This window comes from Hordeum vulgare, chromosome 4H (assembly GCF_904849725.1).
Source record: "Hordeum vulgare subsp. vulgare chromosome 4H, MorexV3_pseudomolecules_assembly, whole genome shotgun sequence".
In the NCBI taxonomy this organism is placed as follows: domain Eukaryota; kingdom Viridiplantae; phylum Streptophyta; class Magnoliopsida; order Poales; family Poaceae; genus Hordeum; species Hordeum vulgare.
The window spans coordinates 566,660,309-566,675,520 of record NC_058521.1 but is presented as its reverse complement, the minus strand read 5'-3'; positions in this window follow the sequence as shown (position 1 = coordinate 566,675,520).

Here is a 15,212-nt window from a genome sequence, read left to right as displayed (position 1 = left end):
AAACTCGTAGGCATTGGATCGGTGATGGATAATTATGCCGGATGACATTCATCATGCAACAGTTATAACTAGCTCCAGTTCGTCAGTGTAATGTAGGCATGTATTCTGTATGTAGTCATACGTGCTTAGGGAAAAGAACTTGCATGACATCTATTATCCATCCCTCCCGTGGCAGCGGGGTCCTGATGGAAACTACGGGATATTAAGGTTCTCCTTTTAATAGAGAACCGGAACAAAGCATTAGCACTTAGTGAATACATGAACTCCTCATACTATGGTCATCTCCGGGAGTGGTTCCGGCTATTGTCACTTCGGGGTTGCCGAGTCATAACACATAGTAGGTGACTATAACTTGCAAGATAGGATCAATAACACACATATATTTACGAGAACATAATAGGTTCAGATCTGAAATCATGGCACTCGGGCCCTAGTGACAAGCATTAAGCATGGCAAAGTAGTAGCAACATCAATCTCAGAACATAGTGGATACTAGGGATCAATCCCCATCAAAACTAACTCGATTACATGATAGATCTCATACAACCCATCACCATCCAGCAAGCCTACGATGAGATTACTCACGAACGGTGAAGAGCATCATGGAATTGGCGATGAAGGAAGGTTGGTGATGATGATGGCGACGATCTCCCCTCTCCAGAGCCCAGAACGGACTCCAGATCTGCCCTCCAGAGGAAGAACAGGTGGTGGCGGTGCCTCTGTATCGTAAAAGGCGATGAACTCTTCTCCTTGATTTTTTTCCGGACGAAAGGGACTAAATAGAGCTGGAGTTGGAGGCGGCGGAGCCCTGAGGGCCCCACAAGTCTGCTAGGCGCGGCCAGGGGGCGCGCCTGGTGGGCTCCTCGCTCTGTTGGTGAACGTCGCATGGGAAACAAAAAATTTCCTACGCGCACGAAGACCTATCATGGTGATGTCCATCTACGAGAGGGGATTTCCGATCTACGTACCCTTGTAGATCACATAGCAGAAGCGTTAAGAAACGCGGTTGATGTAGTGGAACGTCCTCACGTCCCTCGATCTGCCCCACGAACCGTCCCGCGATCAGTCCCACGATCTAGTGCCGAACGGACGGCACCTCCGCGTTCAGCACACGTACAGCTCGACGATGATCTCGGCCTTCTTGATATAGCAAGAGAGACGGAGAGGTAGCTGAGTTCTCCGGCAGCGTGACGGCGCTCCGGAGGTTGGTGGTGATCTAATCTCAGCAAGGCTCCGCCCGAGCTCCGCAGAAACGCGATCTAGAGGTAAAACCGTGGAGATATGTGGTCGGGCTGCCGTGGCAAAAGTTGTCTCAAATCAGCCCTAAAACCTCCGTATATATAGGGGGAAGAGGGGGAGCCTTGCCTGGGGGCTCAAGAGGCACCAAGGGGGTGGGCCGAGCCAAGGGGGGGAGTCCTCCCCTTCCAAACCGAATCCAACTAGGTTTGGAAGGAGGAGTCCTTCCGCTTTTTTCCACCTCCTCCTTTTTTTTCTTTTCTCTTTGATTTTCTTCCTATGGCGCATAGGGCCTTCTTGGGCTGTCCCACCAGCCCACTAAGGGCTGGTGCGCCACCCCCAAGGCCTATGGGCTTCCCCGGGGTGGGTTGCCCCCCCCCCCCCCCGGTGAACACCCGGAACCCATTCGTCATTCCCGGTACATTCCCGGTAACTCCGGAAACCTTCCGGTAATCAAATGAGGTCATCCTATATATCAATCTTTGTTTTCGGACCATTCCGGAAACCCTCGTGACGTCTGTGATCTCATCCGGGACTCCGAACAACATTCGGTAACCAACCATATCACTCAAATACGCACAAAACAACGTCGAACCTTAAGTGTGCAGACCCTGCGGGTTCGAGAACTATGTAGACATGACCCGAGTGACTCCTCGGTCAATATCCAATAGCGGGACCTGGATGCCATATTGGATCCTAGATATTCTACGAAGATCTTATCGTTTGAACCTCAGTGCCAAGGATTCATATAATCACGTATGTCATTCCCTTTGTCCCTCGGTATGTTACTTGCCCGAGATTCGATCGTCAGTATCCGCATACCTATTTCAATCTCGTTTACCGGCAAGTCTCTTTACTCGTTCCGTAATACAAGATCCCGCAACTTACACTAAGTCACTTTGCTTGCAAGGCTTGTGTGTGATGTTGTATTACCGAGTGGGCCCCGAGATACCTCTCCGTCACACGGAGTGACAAATCCCAGTCTCGATCCATACTAACTCAACGAACACCTTCGGAGATACCTGTAGAGCATCTTTATAGTCACCCAGTTACGTTGCGACGTTTGATACACACAAAGCATTCCTCCGGTGTCAGTGAGTTATATGATCTCATGGTCATAGGAACAAATACTTGACACACAGAAAATAGTAGCAACAAAATGACACAATCAACATGCTACGTCTATTAGTTTGGGTCTAGTCCATCACATGATTCTCCTAATGATGTGATCCCGTTATCAAGTAACAACACTTGCCTATGGCCAGGAAACCTTGACCATCTTTGATCAACGAGCTAGTCAACTAGAGGCTTATTAGGGACAGTGTTTTGTCTATGTATCCACACAAGTATTGTGTTTCCAATCAATACAATTATAGCATGGATAATAAACGATTATCATGAATAAAGAAATATAATAATAACTAATTATTATTGCCTCTAGGGCATATTTCCAACAGTCTCCCACTTGCACTAGAGTCAATAATCTAGTTCACATCACCATGTGATTTCAACGGATCCAACACCCATATAGATCTAGGGTCTGATGACGTCTTGCTCGTGAGAGAGGTTTTAGTCAACGGTTCTGAAACTTTCAGATCCGTGCGTTCTTTACAAATATTTATGTCATCTTATAGATGCTGCTACTACGTGCTATTCGGAAATGCTCCAAATATCTACTCTACTATACGAATCTGTTTCACTACTCATAGTTATTCGGATTAGTGTCAAAGCTTGCATCGACGTAACCCTTTACAATGAACTCTTTAAACACCTCCATAATCGAGAAAAATTCCTTAGTCTATTTAGTTACTAAGGACAACTTTGACCACTAATCAGTGATTCAATCCTGGATCAGTCTGTGTACCTCTTAACAGACTTGCTACAAGGCACACATCAGGTGCGGTACTCAGCATGGCATACTTTAGAGTCTACGGCTAAGGCATAGAAGACGACCTTCGTCTATTCTCTTTATTCTGTCGTGGTCGGATTTTCGAGTCTTACTCAAATTCACACCTCACAACGCAACCAAGAACTCCTTCTTTGCTGATCTATTTTGAACTCCTTCAAAAACTTGTCAAGGCATGCATCTTGTTGAAACTTCCATTAAGCGCTTTCGATCTATCTCCATAGATCTTTGATGCTCAACGTTCAAGTAGCTCAATCCAGGTATTCCTTTGAAAACTCCTTTCAAACAACCTTGTATGCTTTACAGAAATTCTACATTACTTCTGATCCACAATATGTCAACCACATATACTTATCAGAAATTCTATAGTGCTCCCACTCACTTCTTTGGAAATACAAGTTTCTCATAAACCTTGTACAAACCCAAAATCTTTGATCATCTCATCAAAGTGTATATTCCAACTCCGAGATGCTTGCACCAGTCCATTGAAGGATCGTTGGAGCTTGCATACTTGCTAGTATCTTTAAGATCGACAAAACCTCATGGTTGTATCTCATACAATGTTTGCTCAAGGAAACCGTCGAGGAAACAATGTTTTGACATCCTACATGCAATATTTCATAAATAATGCAGCAACTACTAACATAATACTAACATAATTTTAGCATCGCTACGAGTGAGAAAGTCTCATCATAGTCAACTGTTTGATCTTGTCGGAAACATCTTTGCGACAATTCGAGCTTTTCTTAATAGTGACTTATCACCATCATCGTCTGTCTTCCTTTTAAAGATCCATTTTTACTCAATAGTCCTATGACCATCAAGTAGTTTTTCCAAAGTCTACACTTTGTTTTCACACATGGATCCTCTCTCGGATTTCATGGCTTCCAGCCATTTGTTGGAATCCGGGCCCACCATTGCTTTCTCCATAACTCGTAGGTTCACTGTTGCTCAACAACATGACCTCCAAGACAGGGTTACCGTACCACTCTGCAGTAGTACGCGACCTTGTCAACCTACGAGGCTTGTAGTAACTTGATTCGATGCTCGATGATCACCATCATCAGCTTTCACTTCAATTGGTGTACGCGCCACAGGAACAACTTCCTGCGCCCTGCTACACACTGGTTGAAGTGATGGTTCAATAACCTCATCAAGTTCTACCACCCTCCCACTCAATTCTTTCGAGAGAAACCTTTCCTCGAGAAAGGATCCGTTTCTAGAAACAAACACTTTGCTTTCGGATCTGAGATAGGAGATGTACCCAACTATTTTGGATATCCTATGAAGATGCATTTATCCGCTTTGGGTTCGAGCTTATCAGACTGAAACCTTTTCACATAAGTGTCGAAGCCCCAAACTTTCAAGAAACGACAGTTTAGATTTCTCTAAACTTCAGTCTATACTGTGTCATCTCAACGGAAATACGCGGTGCCCTATTTAAAGTGAACGCGGTTGTCTCTAATGCATAACCCATAAACGATAGTGGTAATTCGATAAGAGACATCATAGCATGCAGCATACCAAATAGTGTGTGGCTATGATGTTCAGACACATCATCACACTATGATGTTCCAGGTGGTATGAACTGCGAAACAATTTCCGCATTGTCTTAACTGCGTACCAAAACTCGTAACTCAGATATTCATTTCTATGATCATATCGTAGACAGTTTATCCTCTTGTTACGACGAACTTCACTCCGAAACAGAATTGAACTTTTCAATATTTCAGACTTGTGATTCATTAAGTAAATACTCTTGTATCTGCTCAAATCGTCATTGAAGTAAGAACATAATGATATCCACTGCGTGCCTCAGCACCCATTGGATTGCATACATCAAAATGTATCACTTCCAACAAGTTACTATCTTGTTTCATCTCAATGAAAACAAGGCCTTGCTCATGTGGTATGATTTGCATGTCACTAGTGATTCGAAATCAAGTGAGTATAAAGATCCATCAGCATGGAGCCTCTTCATGCAATTTATACCAACATGACTCAAGCGGCAGTGCCACAAGTAAGTGGTACTATCATCATTACCTCGTATCTTTTTGGCACCAATATCATGAACATGTGTAACACTACGATCGAGATTCAATAAACCATTGGAGGTGATTATTCAAGCAAATAGAGTAACCATTATTCTCTTTAAATGAATAATCGTATTGCAATAAACACGATCCAATCATGTTCATGCTTAACGCAAGCACCAAATAACAATGATTTAGGTTTAACACCAATCCCGATGGTAGAGGGGGTGTGCGACGTTTGATCATATCAACCTTGGAAACACTTCCAACACGTATCGTCACCTTGCCTTTAGTTAGTCTCCGTTTATGTCGTAGCTTTCATTTCATGTCACTAATCACTTAGCAACCGAACCGGTATCCAATACCCTCGTGCTACTAGGAGTACTAGTAAAGTACACATCTTGTATAACAAATATACTTCTTTCAACTTTTGCCAGCCTTCTTATCTACCAAGTATCTAGAGTTGCTCCGCCTCAGTGACTGTTCTCCTCATTACAGAAGCACTTAGTCTCAGGTTTGGGTTTAATCTTGGGTCTCTTCATTAGTGCAGCAACTGTTTTGCCGTTTCACGAAGTATCCCTTCTAGCCCTTGCCTTTCTTGAAACTTAGTGGTTTTACAAACCATCAACTATTGATGCTCCTTTTTGATTTCTACTTTCGCAGTGTCAAACATCGCGAATCGCTCAAGGATCATTGTAACTATCCTTGATATGTTATAGTTCATCACGAAGCTCTCACAGTTTGGTGGCAGTGACTTTGGAGAACTATCACTATCTCATCTGGAAGATTAACTCCCACTTGATTCAAGCGATTGTCGTACTCAGACAATCTGAGCACACGCTCAACGATTGAGATTTTCTCCTTTACTTTGTGGACAAAGAATCTTGTTGGAGGTCTCGTACCTCTTAACAAGGGCACAAGCATGAAATCACAATTTCATCTCTTTAGAACATCACTTATGTTCCGTGACGTTTCAAAACGTCTTCGGCGCCTTGCTTCTAAGCCATTAAGTATTTTGCACTGAACTATCGTGTAGTCATCAGAAATGTGTATGTCGGATATTCACAACATCTACAGACGACGCTCGAGGTGCAGCACACCGAGTGGTTCATTAAGGACATAAGCCTTTTGTGCATCAACGAGGATAATCCTCGGTTTTACAGACTCAGTCTGCAAAGTTTGCTACTATCAAGTTTCAACTAAATTTTCTCTAGGAACATACAAAAACGGTAGAGCTATAGCGCAAGCTACATCGTAATTCGCAAAGACCATTAGACTATGTTCATGACAATTAGTTCAATTAATCATATTACTTAAGAACTCCCACTCAAAAAGTACATCTCTCTAGTCATTTGAGTGGTACATGATCCAAATCCACTATCTCAAGTCCGATCATCACGTGAGTCGAGAATAGTTTCAGTGGTAAGCATCTCTATGCTAATCATATCAACTATACGATTCATGCTCGACCTTTCGGTCTCATGTGTTCCGAGGCCATGTCTGCACATGCTAGGCTCGTCAAGCTTAACCCGAGTGTTCCGCGTGTGCAACTGTTTTGCACCCGTTGTATGTGAACGTTGAGTCTATCACACCCGATCATCACGTGGTGTCTCGAAACGAAGAACTGTCGCAACGGTGCACAGTCGGGGAGAACACAATTTCGTCTTGAAATTTTAGTGAGAGATCACCTCATAATGCTACCGTCGTTCTAAGCAAGATAAGGTGCAAAAAGGATTAACATCACATGCAATTCATAAGTGACATGATATGGCCATCATCACGTGCTTCTTGATCTCCATCACCAAAGCACCGGCACGATCTTCTTGTCACCGGCGTCACACCATGATCTCCATCAACGTGTTTCCATCGGAGTTGTCGTGCTACTCATGCTATTACTACTAAAGCTACATCCTAGCAATATAGTAAACGCATCTGCAAGCACAAACGTTAGTTTAAAGACAACCCTATGGCTCCTGTCGGTTGCCGTACCATCGACGTGCAAAACGATATTAACTATTACAACATGATCATCTCATACATCCAATATATCACATCACATCGTTGGCCATATCACATCACGAGCATACCCTGCAAAAACAAGTTAGACGTCCTCTAATTGTTGTTGCATGTTTTACGTGGTGACCATGGGAATCTAGTAGGATCGCATCTTACTTACGCAAACACCACAACGGAGATATATGAATTGCTATTTAACCTCATCCAAGGACCTCCTCGGTCAAATCCGATTCAACTAAAGTTGGAGAAACCGACACTCGCCAGTCATCTTTGAGCAACGCAGTTACTCGTAGCGATGAAACCAGTCTCTCGTAAGCGTACGAGTAATGTCGGTCCGAGCCGCTTCGATCCAACAATACCGCGGAATCAAGAAAAGACTAAGGAGGGCAGCAAAACGCACATCACCGCCCACAAAAAGTTTTGTGTTCTACTCGAGATTACATCTACGCATGAACCTGGCTCTCATACCACTATTGGTGAACGTCGCATGGGAAACAAAAAATTTCCTACGCGCACGAAGACCTATCATGGTGATGTCCATCTATGAGAGGGGATTTACGATCTACGTACCCTTGTAGATCGCACAGCAGAAGCGTTAAGAAACGCGGTTGATGTAGTGGAACGTCCTCACGTCCCTCGATCCGCCCCGCGAACCGTCCCGCGATCAGTCCCACGATCTAGTGCCGAACGGACGGCACCTCCGCGTTCAGCACACGTACAGCTCGACGATGATCTCGGCCTTCTTGATCCAGCAAGAGAGACGGAGAGGTAGATGAGTTCTCCGGCAGCGTGACGGCGCTCCGGAGGTTGGTGGTGATCTAATCTCAGCAGGGCTCCGCCCGAGCTCCGCAGAAACGCGATCTAGAGGTAAAACCGTGGAGATATGTGGTCGGGCTGCCGTGGCAAAAGTTGTCTCAAATCAGCCCTAAAACCTCCGTATATATAGGGGGAAGAGGGGGAGCCTTGCCTTGGGGCTCAAGAGGCCCCAAGGGGGTCGGCCGAGCCAAGGGGGGGAGTCCTCCCCTTCCAAACCGAATCCAACTAGGTTTGGAAGGAGGAGTCCTTCCCCTTTTTTCCACCTCCTCCTTTTTTTTTATTTTCTCTTTGATTTTCTTCCTATGGCGCATAGGGCCTTCTTGGGCTGTCCCACCAGCCCACTAAGGGCTGGTGCGCCATCCCCAAGGCCTATGGGCTTCCCCGGGGTGGGTTCCCCCCCCCCCCCCCCGGTGAACACCCGGAACCCATTCGTCATTCCCGGTAACTCCGAAAACCTTCCGGTAATCAAATGAGGTCATCCAATATATCAATCTTCGTCTCTGGACCATTCCGGAAACCCTTGTGACGTCCGTGATCTCATCCAGGACTCCGAACAACATTCGGTAACCAACCATATAACTCAAATACGCACAAAACAACGTCGAACCTTAAGTGTGCAGACCCTGCGGGTTCGAGAACTATGTAGACATGACCCGAGTGACTGCTCGGTCAATATCCAATAGCGGGGCCTGGATGCCCATATTGGATCCTACATATTCTACGAAGATCTTATCGTTTGAACCTCACTGCCAAGGATTCATATAATCCCGTATGTCATTCCCTTTGTCCTTCGGTATGTTACTTGCCCGAGATTCGATCGTCAGTATCCGCATACCTATTTCAATCTCGTTTACCGGCAAGTCTCTTTACTCGTTCCGTAATACAAGATCCCGCAACTTACACTAAGTCACTTTGCTTGCAAGGCTTGTGTGTGATGTTGTATTACCGAGTGGGCCCCGAGATACCTCTCCGTCACACGGAGTGACAAATCCCAGTCTCGATCCATACTAACTCAACGAACACCTTCGGAGATACCTGTAGAGCATCTTTATAGTCACCCAGTTACGTTGCGGCGTTTGATACACACAAAGAATTCCTCCGGTGTCAGTGAGTTATATGATCTCATGGTCATAGGAACAAATACTTGACACGCAGAAAACAGTAGCAACAAAATGACACGATCAACATGCTACGTCTATTAGTTTGGGTCTAGTCCATCACATGATTCTCCTAATGATGTGATCCCGTTATCAAGTAACAACACTTGCCTATGGCCAGGAAACCTTGACCATCTTTGATCAACGAGCTAGTCAACTAGAGGCTTACTAGGGACAGTGTTTTGTCTATGTATCCACACAAGTATTGTGTTTCCAATCAATAGAATTATAGCATGGATAATAAATGATTATCATGAACAAAGAAATATAATAATAACTAATTATTATTGCCTCTAGGGCATATTTCCAACACGCTCCACTCCTCCGGTTGATTCTTGCGCCAGTATTTTTTATATATTCCAGAAAAAATCTTCGTAAATTTCCAGGTCATTCCGAGAACTTTTATTTCTGCGCAAAAACAACACCATGGCAATTCTGCTGAAAACAGCGTTAGTCTGGGTTAGTTCCATTCAAATCATGCAAATTAGAGTCCAAAACTAGGGCAAAAGAGTTTGGAAAAGTAGATACGATGGAGACGTATCATCCACTCGCTGGTCGTTCCCTTTTGTGTGGTGGTCCTCATGTGGCTCCGTTTGGCGTGTTTCCAACGCTGAAAATTCCGATATATACCAAAACCCTTAGAAATAAACAGAGAACTTCTACTCCGCCACCACAACTCTATGTATCAAAGATGAACCCATCTGGAGCCTTTCTAGTACCCTACCGGAGAGGGGGTTCATCACAGATGGCCATCTTCATCATCCCGACGGAGGTCATGACGAGGAGGGAGTAGTTCATCCTCGGGGCTGAGAGTATTTACCCGTAGTCGTGTGTTTGATCTCTCTCTCTCTCTCTCATGTTCTTGAGATGGCACGATCTTGATGTATCACGGGCTTTGTTAATATAGTTGGATCATATGGTGTTCTTCCCTTGCTATCTTGTTGTGATGAATTGAATCTTTCCCTTTGAGATTTCGTTATGTTGGATTGAATATTGGGTTTGAGAACACTTGATGTATGTCTTGCTTACAGATACCCGTAGGGACATTGGGGTATTCTAGTGATTCACTTGATATATGTTATGGCATCAACTTGCGGATTTTGGTGACCTTAGGATCTATGCATAGGGGTTGATTGCATGTGTTTCGTACTATGTTGTCCGATAGAAATCTTGGGGTGCTCCTTGAAGTTCTTTGTGTTCGACTGAATATGATAGACATAAAATTGTTTGATGCATGTCGCATAATTTAACCACGGATACTTGAGGTGACGTTGGAATATCTAGGTGACATTAGGGGTGATTGATATGTATCATGGGCGATAGAGGCAAAGTTGTCCCTGTCTTTCAATGAGATGATGGTTATCCTTTTTGGTATAGTAGACTTTGACGATCCGACTACGAACGTGTGAGGACTTCGCGCCTTAGCAATCGCTAAACCAACTCCAAGAGGTTATTGACCACACTCGAGCACGATCAACCTTACCACGAGGGTATGTTTCCTGCACGCAAACGAAGAACAAGCAAGAAACTAAGATTGCAATCTGGATATTGCAAATATAAGTGGAAAGCTTTATTGATGAAAGTGGGGTTTTGTGACGCCTTTGTCTGGTCATGGAACACAAACGAAGAACATGAAGTTGCAGCTATGGCAAACTTGTAATCTAAACAAAACCCAAGTCTAAACAGTGCCCTTAGGGATGTATATATGGGGGAATAGAGGAGGAATTTCGTGACCCCTTGGAGGAGGGGTCCGAAACCGACCCTAACTCAGTTTCCCCACACATACGGACTCTAAAAATAGCCTATAATATGGTATTTCGAAATTACATGGGCCTGGCCCAAAAATAAGGTGGTGCAACACCTATAATAGCCTATAGATAAAATTTATAAAGTGGCATCTTGAATATTTCGTCCAAGCCTTCATGTTCTCCTTATGATGGCTTCAAAGTGTGAAAATCACGAGTGGAATCTCCATTGTTCTTTCCCACGCGTGCACCTTCTTGTCCATGCTTGATCCCGCTCCAACGGATATCCTTCTTGTCCACGCTAGGTCCTTCATTCATAAGTACAACAAAATTATCTAACTTAGGCAGCATCATATGTTCACAAACATTAGAAGGATTTCCAAGAAACGGAAGTACCTGTCAATTCAATTCACGTGCGCGAGCTCTAGTAACTGATCTAGTATGTATAGCAGTTGGGGTTGTGGATGTAACAATGGTATTGATGTCCTCATCATTCTCTCCTTCGTGAGTTGAAGTCATCCTCGACGCAAGCTTATCTTCCTCACCCAAATATGGCTTCAAATTTGCAATGTTAAAAGTGGGGCTAGCCCCAAAATCTGCACGCCGCTCAAGTCTATATGCATTATTATTTATTTTCTCTAATACCTTGAAAGAACCATCAACACGTGGCATTAGCTTTGACTTGCGCAAATGAGGAAACCTTTCCTTACGCAAATGCAACCAAACAAGATCTCCGGGTGCAAAGACAACATGTTTTCTACCCTTATCTCCAGCAAGTTTATATTTAGCATTCATACGCTAACTCATACTCCTTTAATACCAAATCGGCACATTCTTTAGCATCAAAATTAACCTTCTCTGAAGATGGAAGAGGTAACAAATCAATAGGTGCACGAGGTATGAAACCATACACAACTTCAAAAGGGCACATCTTAGTAGTAGAATGCAACGAATGATTATAAGGAAATTCAATATGAGGCAAACATTCTTCCCACATTTTCAGTTTTCTTCTTCAAAACAGCCCTAAGCATAGTAGACAATGATCTATTGACTACTTTAGTTTGTCCATCAGTTTGGGGTGACATGTAGTACTAAAAAGCAGTTTTGTCCCCAACTTAGCCCATAAACATCTCCAAAAGTGTCTAAGAAATTTAGCATCACGATCTGAAACAATCTTATTTGGCACACCATACACGCGAATAATTTTACGAAAGAACAAATCAGCCACATTAGCAGCATCATCACATTTATGACATGGTATAAAGTGTACCATTTTTGAAAATATGTCCACAAATATGCTATCCACCCCTTATTTGTTCGAGGTAAACCTAAAACAAAGTCCATAGATATATCCTTCCAAGGAACACTACGTACAGGCAAATGCATATATAAACCATGAGGATTGAGTCGTGACTTAGCTTTTTGACATGTCGTGCAGCGACCAACAAAATGCTCAACATCCTGTCACATCTTTGGCCAAAAGAAATGTGTAGCAACTACGTCCTCCGTCTTCTTTACGCCAAAGTGTCCCATCAATCCTCCTCCATGCGCCTCCTGTAACAACAACAGACGAACGGAGCTAGCTGGAATGCATAGCTTGTTAGCACGGAACACAAATCCATCACTAATGATGAACTTGTTCCATGTTCTCCCTTCTTTACAATTCTCCAACACATCTTTAAAATCAGCATCATGCACATATTGATCTTTGATGGTCTCCAAACCAAATATTTTAATGTCAAGTTGTGAAAGCATAGTATAACGACGAGACAATGCATCAACAATAACATTTTATTTACCCTTCTTGTGTTTAATGAATTCAACCCATTTAGCATGTCTACGGTTCAGTTTTGCTTGACTTTTAATATGTTTCAATGATGCATGATCAGAATGTATGACAAATTCTTTGGGCCATAAATAATGTTGCCATGTTTCCAAAGTCCGAACAAGAGCATATGATTCTTTATCATAAGTAGAATAGTTCAGACTAGGCCCACTCAATTTTTCAGAAAAGTATGCAACAGGTTTACCATCTTGTAATAACACACCTCCTAATCCAATTCCACTAGGATCGCATTCAAGCTCGAAGGTCTTATTAAAATCAGGAAGTTAGAGTAAAGGAGCATGTGTTAACTTATCTTTAAAAACCGTGAAGGCTTCTTCCTGTGCGGTACCCCAAGCATAAGGAACATCCTTCTTTGTAATCTCATTGAGAGGTGCAACAATGGTCCTGAAATCTCTCACAAAACGCCTATAAAACCCGGGGAGTCCAAGAAAACTCCTCACTTGTGTGATCGTTTTGGGTTGTGGCCAACTCTCAATAGCTTCAATCTTGGCTTTATCAACTTCAATTCCCTGTGGAGTAACAACATAGCCAAGAAAAGATACTCGGTCGGTGCAAAAGGTGCAATTCCCAAGGTTACCAAACAAACGAGCATCACGTAGAGCAATAAAAACAGCATGCAAATGATCCAAGTGTTCCTCCAAAGATCTAATATAAATCAGTATATCATCAAAGTAGACTACCACAAATCGTCCAATGAAAGCACGTAAAACCTCATTCATTAATCTCATGAAAGTGCTAGGTGCATTAGTTAACCCAAAAGGAATAACTAACCACTCATATAATCCAAACTTAGTTTTAAATGTCGTTTTCCATTCATCTCCCAATTTCATGCGAATTTGATGGTATACACTACGCAAATCAACTTTGGAGAAAATTGTAGAGCCACTTAATTTATCAAGCATATCATCTAGCCTATGAATAGGATGACGATAGCGAAAAGTAATATTATTAATGCCTCTACAATCGACACACATACACGATGTACCATCCTTTTTTGGCACTAGAATAATAGGAACAACACAAGGACTCAGAGATTTGCGTATATAACCTTTGCCGATCAGCTCCTGTACTTGATGCATAATCTCCTTCATCTCATCTAGATTGGTGTGGTATGGTGCACGGTTGGGTAGCGATGCACTGGGAATTAAGTCAATCTGATGCTCAATCCCTCTAATAGGTGGTAATCCCGGTGGCACGTCTTGTGGAAAGACGTTGGTGAACTCATGCAAAATGTTAATGACAGCAGGAGGCAAAGAGGGAGGCATGTCCTAGAATGAAAATAATACCTCTTTACATACAAAAGCATAGAAAATAGATGTAGTAACATCCAAATTAGTAATATCAGATTTACTCGCAGGTAAACAACCACTCTTCAGTTCTATTTCAGATGCAACACAAGATGATGGCTTATTAGGATTATTGTGTTGCTCAAATTCCTTTGCTACAATATGATTTCACTCTTATGTAGGTCCTGTTTTGCTTTACTAGCTCTAGCGATGTCATCTTTCATAATATGTTCAGGAGACATAGGAAGCAAAGTTATATTTTGATCCTTATGAACAAAATATACTTATTTGTCCTACCATGGTGTACAGAATTTTTATCAATTTGCCATGGTCTACCAAGTAAAACGGAGCATGCTTGCATGGGTACCACATCACAATCAACAAAATCAGAATATGTAGCAATGCTAAAATGCACACGAATAGTACGCGTTACCTTAACCATGCCACTGTTGTTGAACCACTAGATGTAATAAGGGTGAGGATGTGGTGTGGTGGTGAGAGACAACTTCTCCACCATCTGCATGCTAGCTAAGTTGTTGCAACTCCCACCATCGATGATTACACGAACATAACGTTCCTTCACAACTCCCTTTGTATGGAACAAGTTGTGTCTCTAATTTTGCTCAGCATGTGTTACCTGCACACTTAAAACACGTTGAGCAACTAAGCTTTCATACCTGTCGGCGTAGTCAGCAGCCATGTATTTTGTCTCTTGTTCACTATCATCTACACCCTCGTCTTCATTGCAATAGGAGCTAGAGTCTCCTCATCATAATCACTAGCGGAGTCATATCAACCATCCTCAGTAACAATCATCACATGCTTGGATGGGCACTCTCTCGCATAATGACCTCCACCCTTGCAACGATGACATATAACCTCATTTGTTTGCCCTGTGGATGCCATGGCTGAAGAAGAGCTATGTGTTGGCCTGGAAGGTGTGCTCTTGGCGGATGGTGGGGCAGGGGTTGTTTCCTGGTATCTCTATTGGAGTTGGTGGCTGAAGTAGGCGGTGCTGATGTAGGAGGACATATGGAAGTAGATGAGGTATGTGGCGTCCATGAGGAAGTGGTTCTCGCTAATGCCTGTCGATCGTGCCCTTCACGTTCAGCTTTGCAAGCAAGATGGAATGAACGAGTGGTAGTGTTATAATCCTTATATTCTAGAAAAG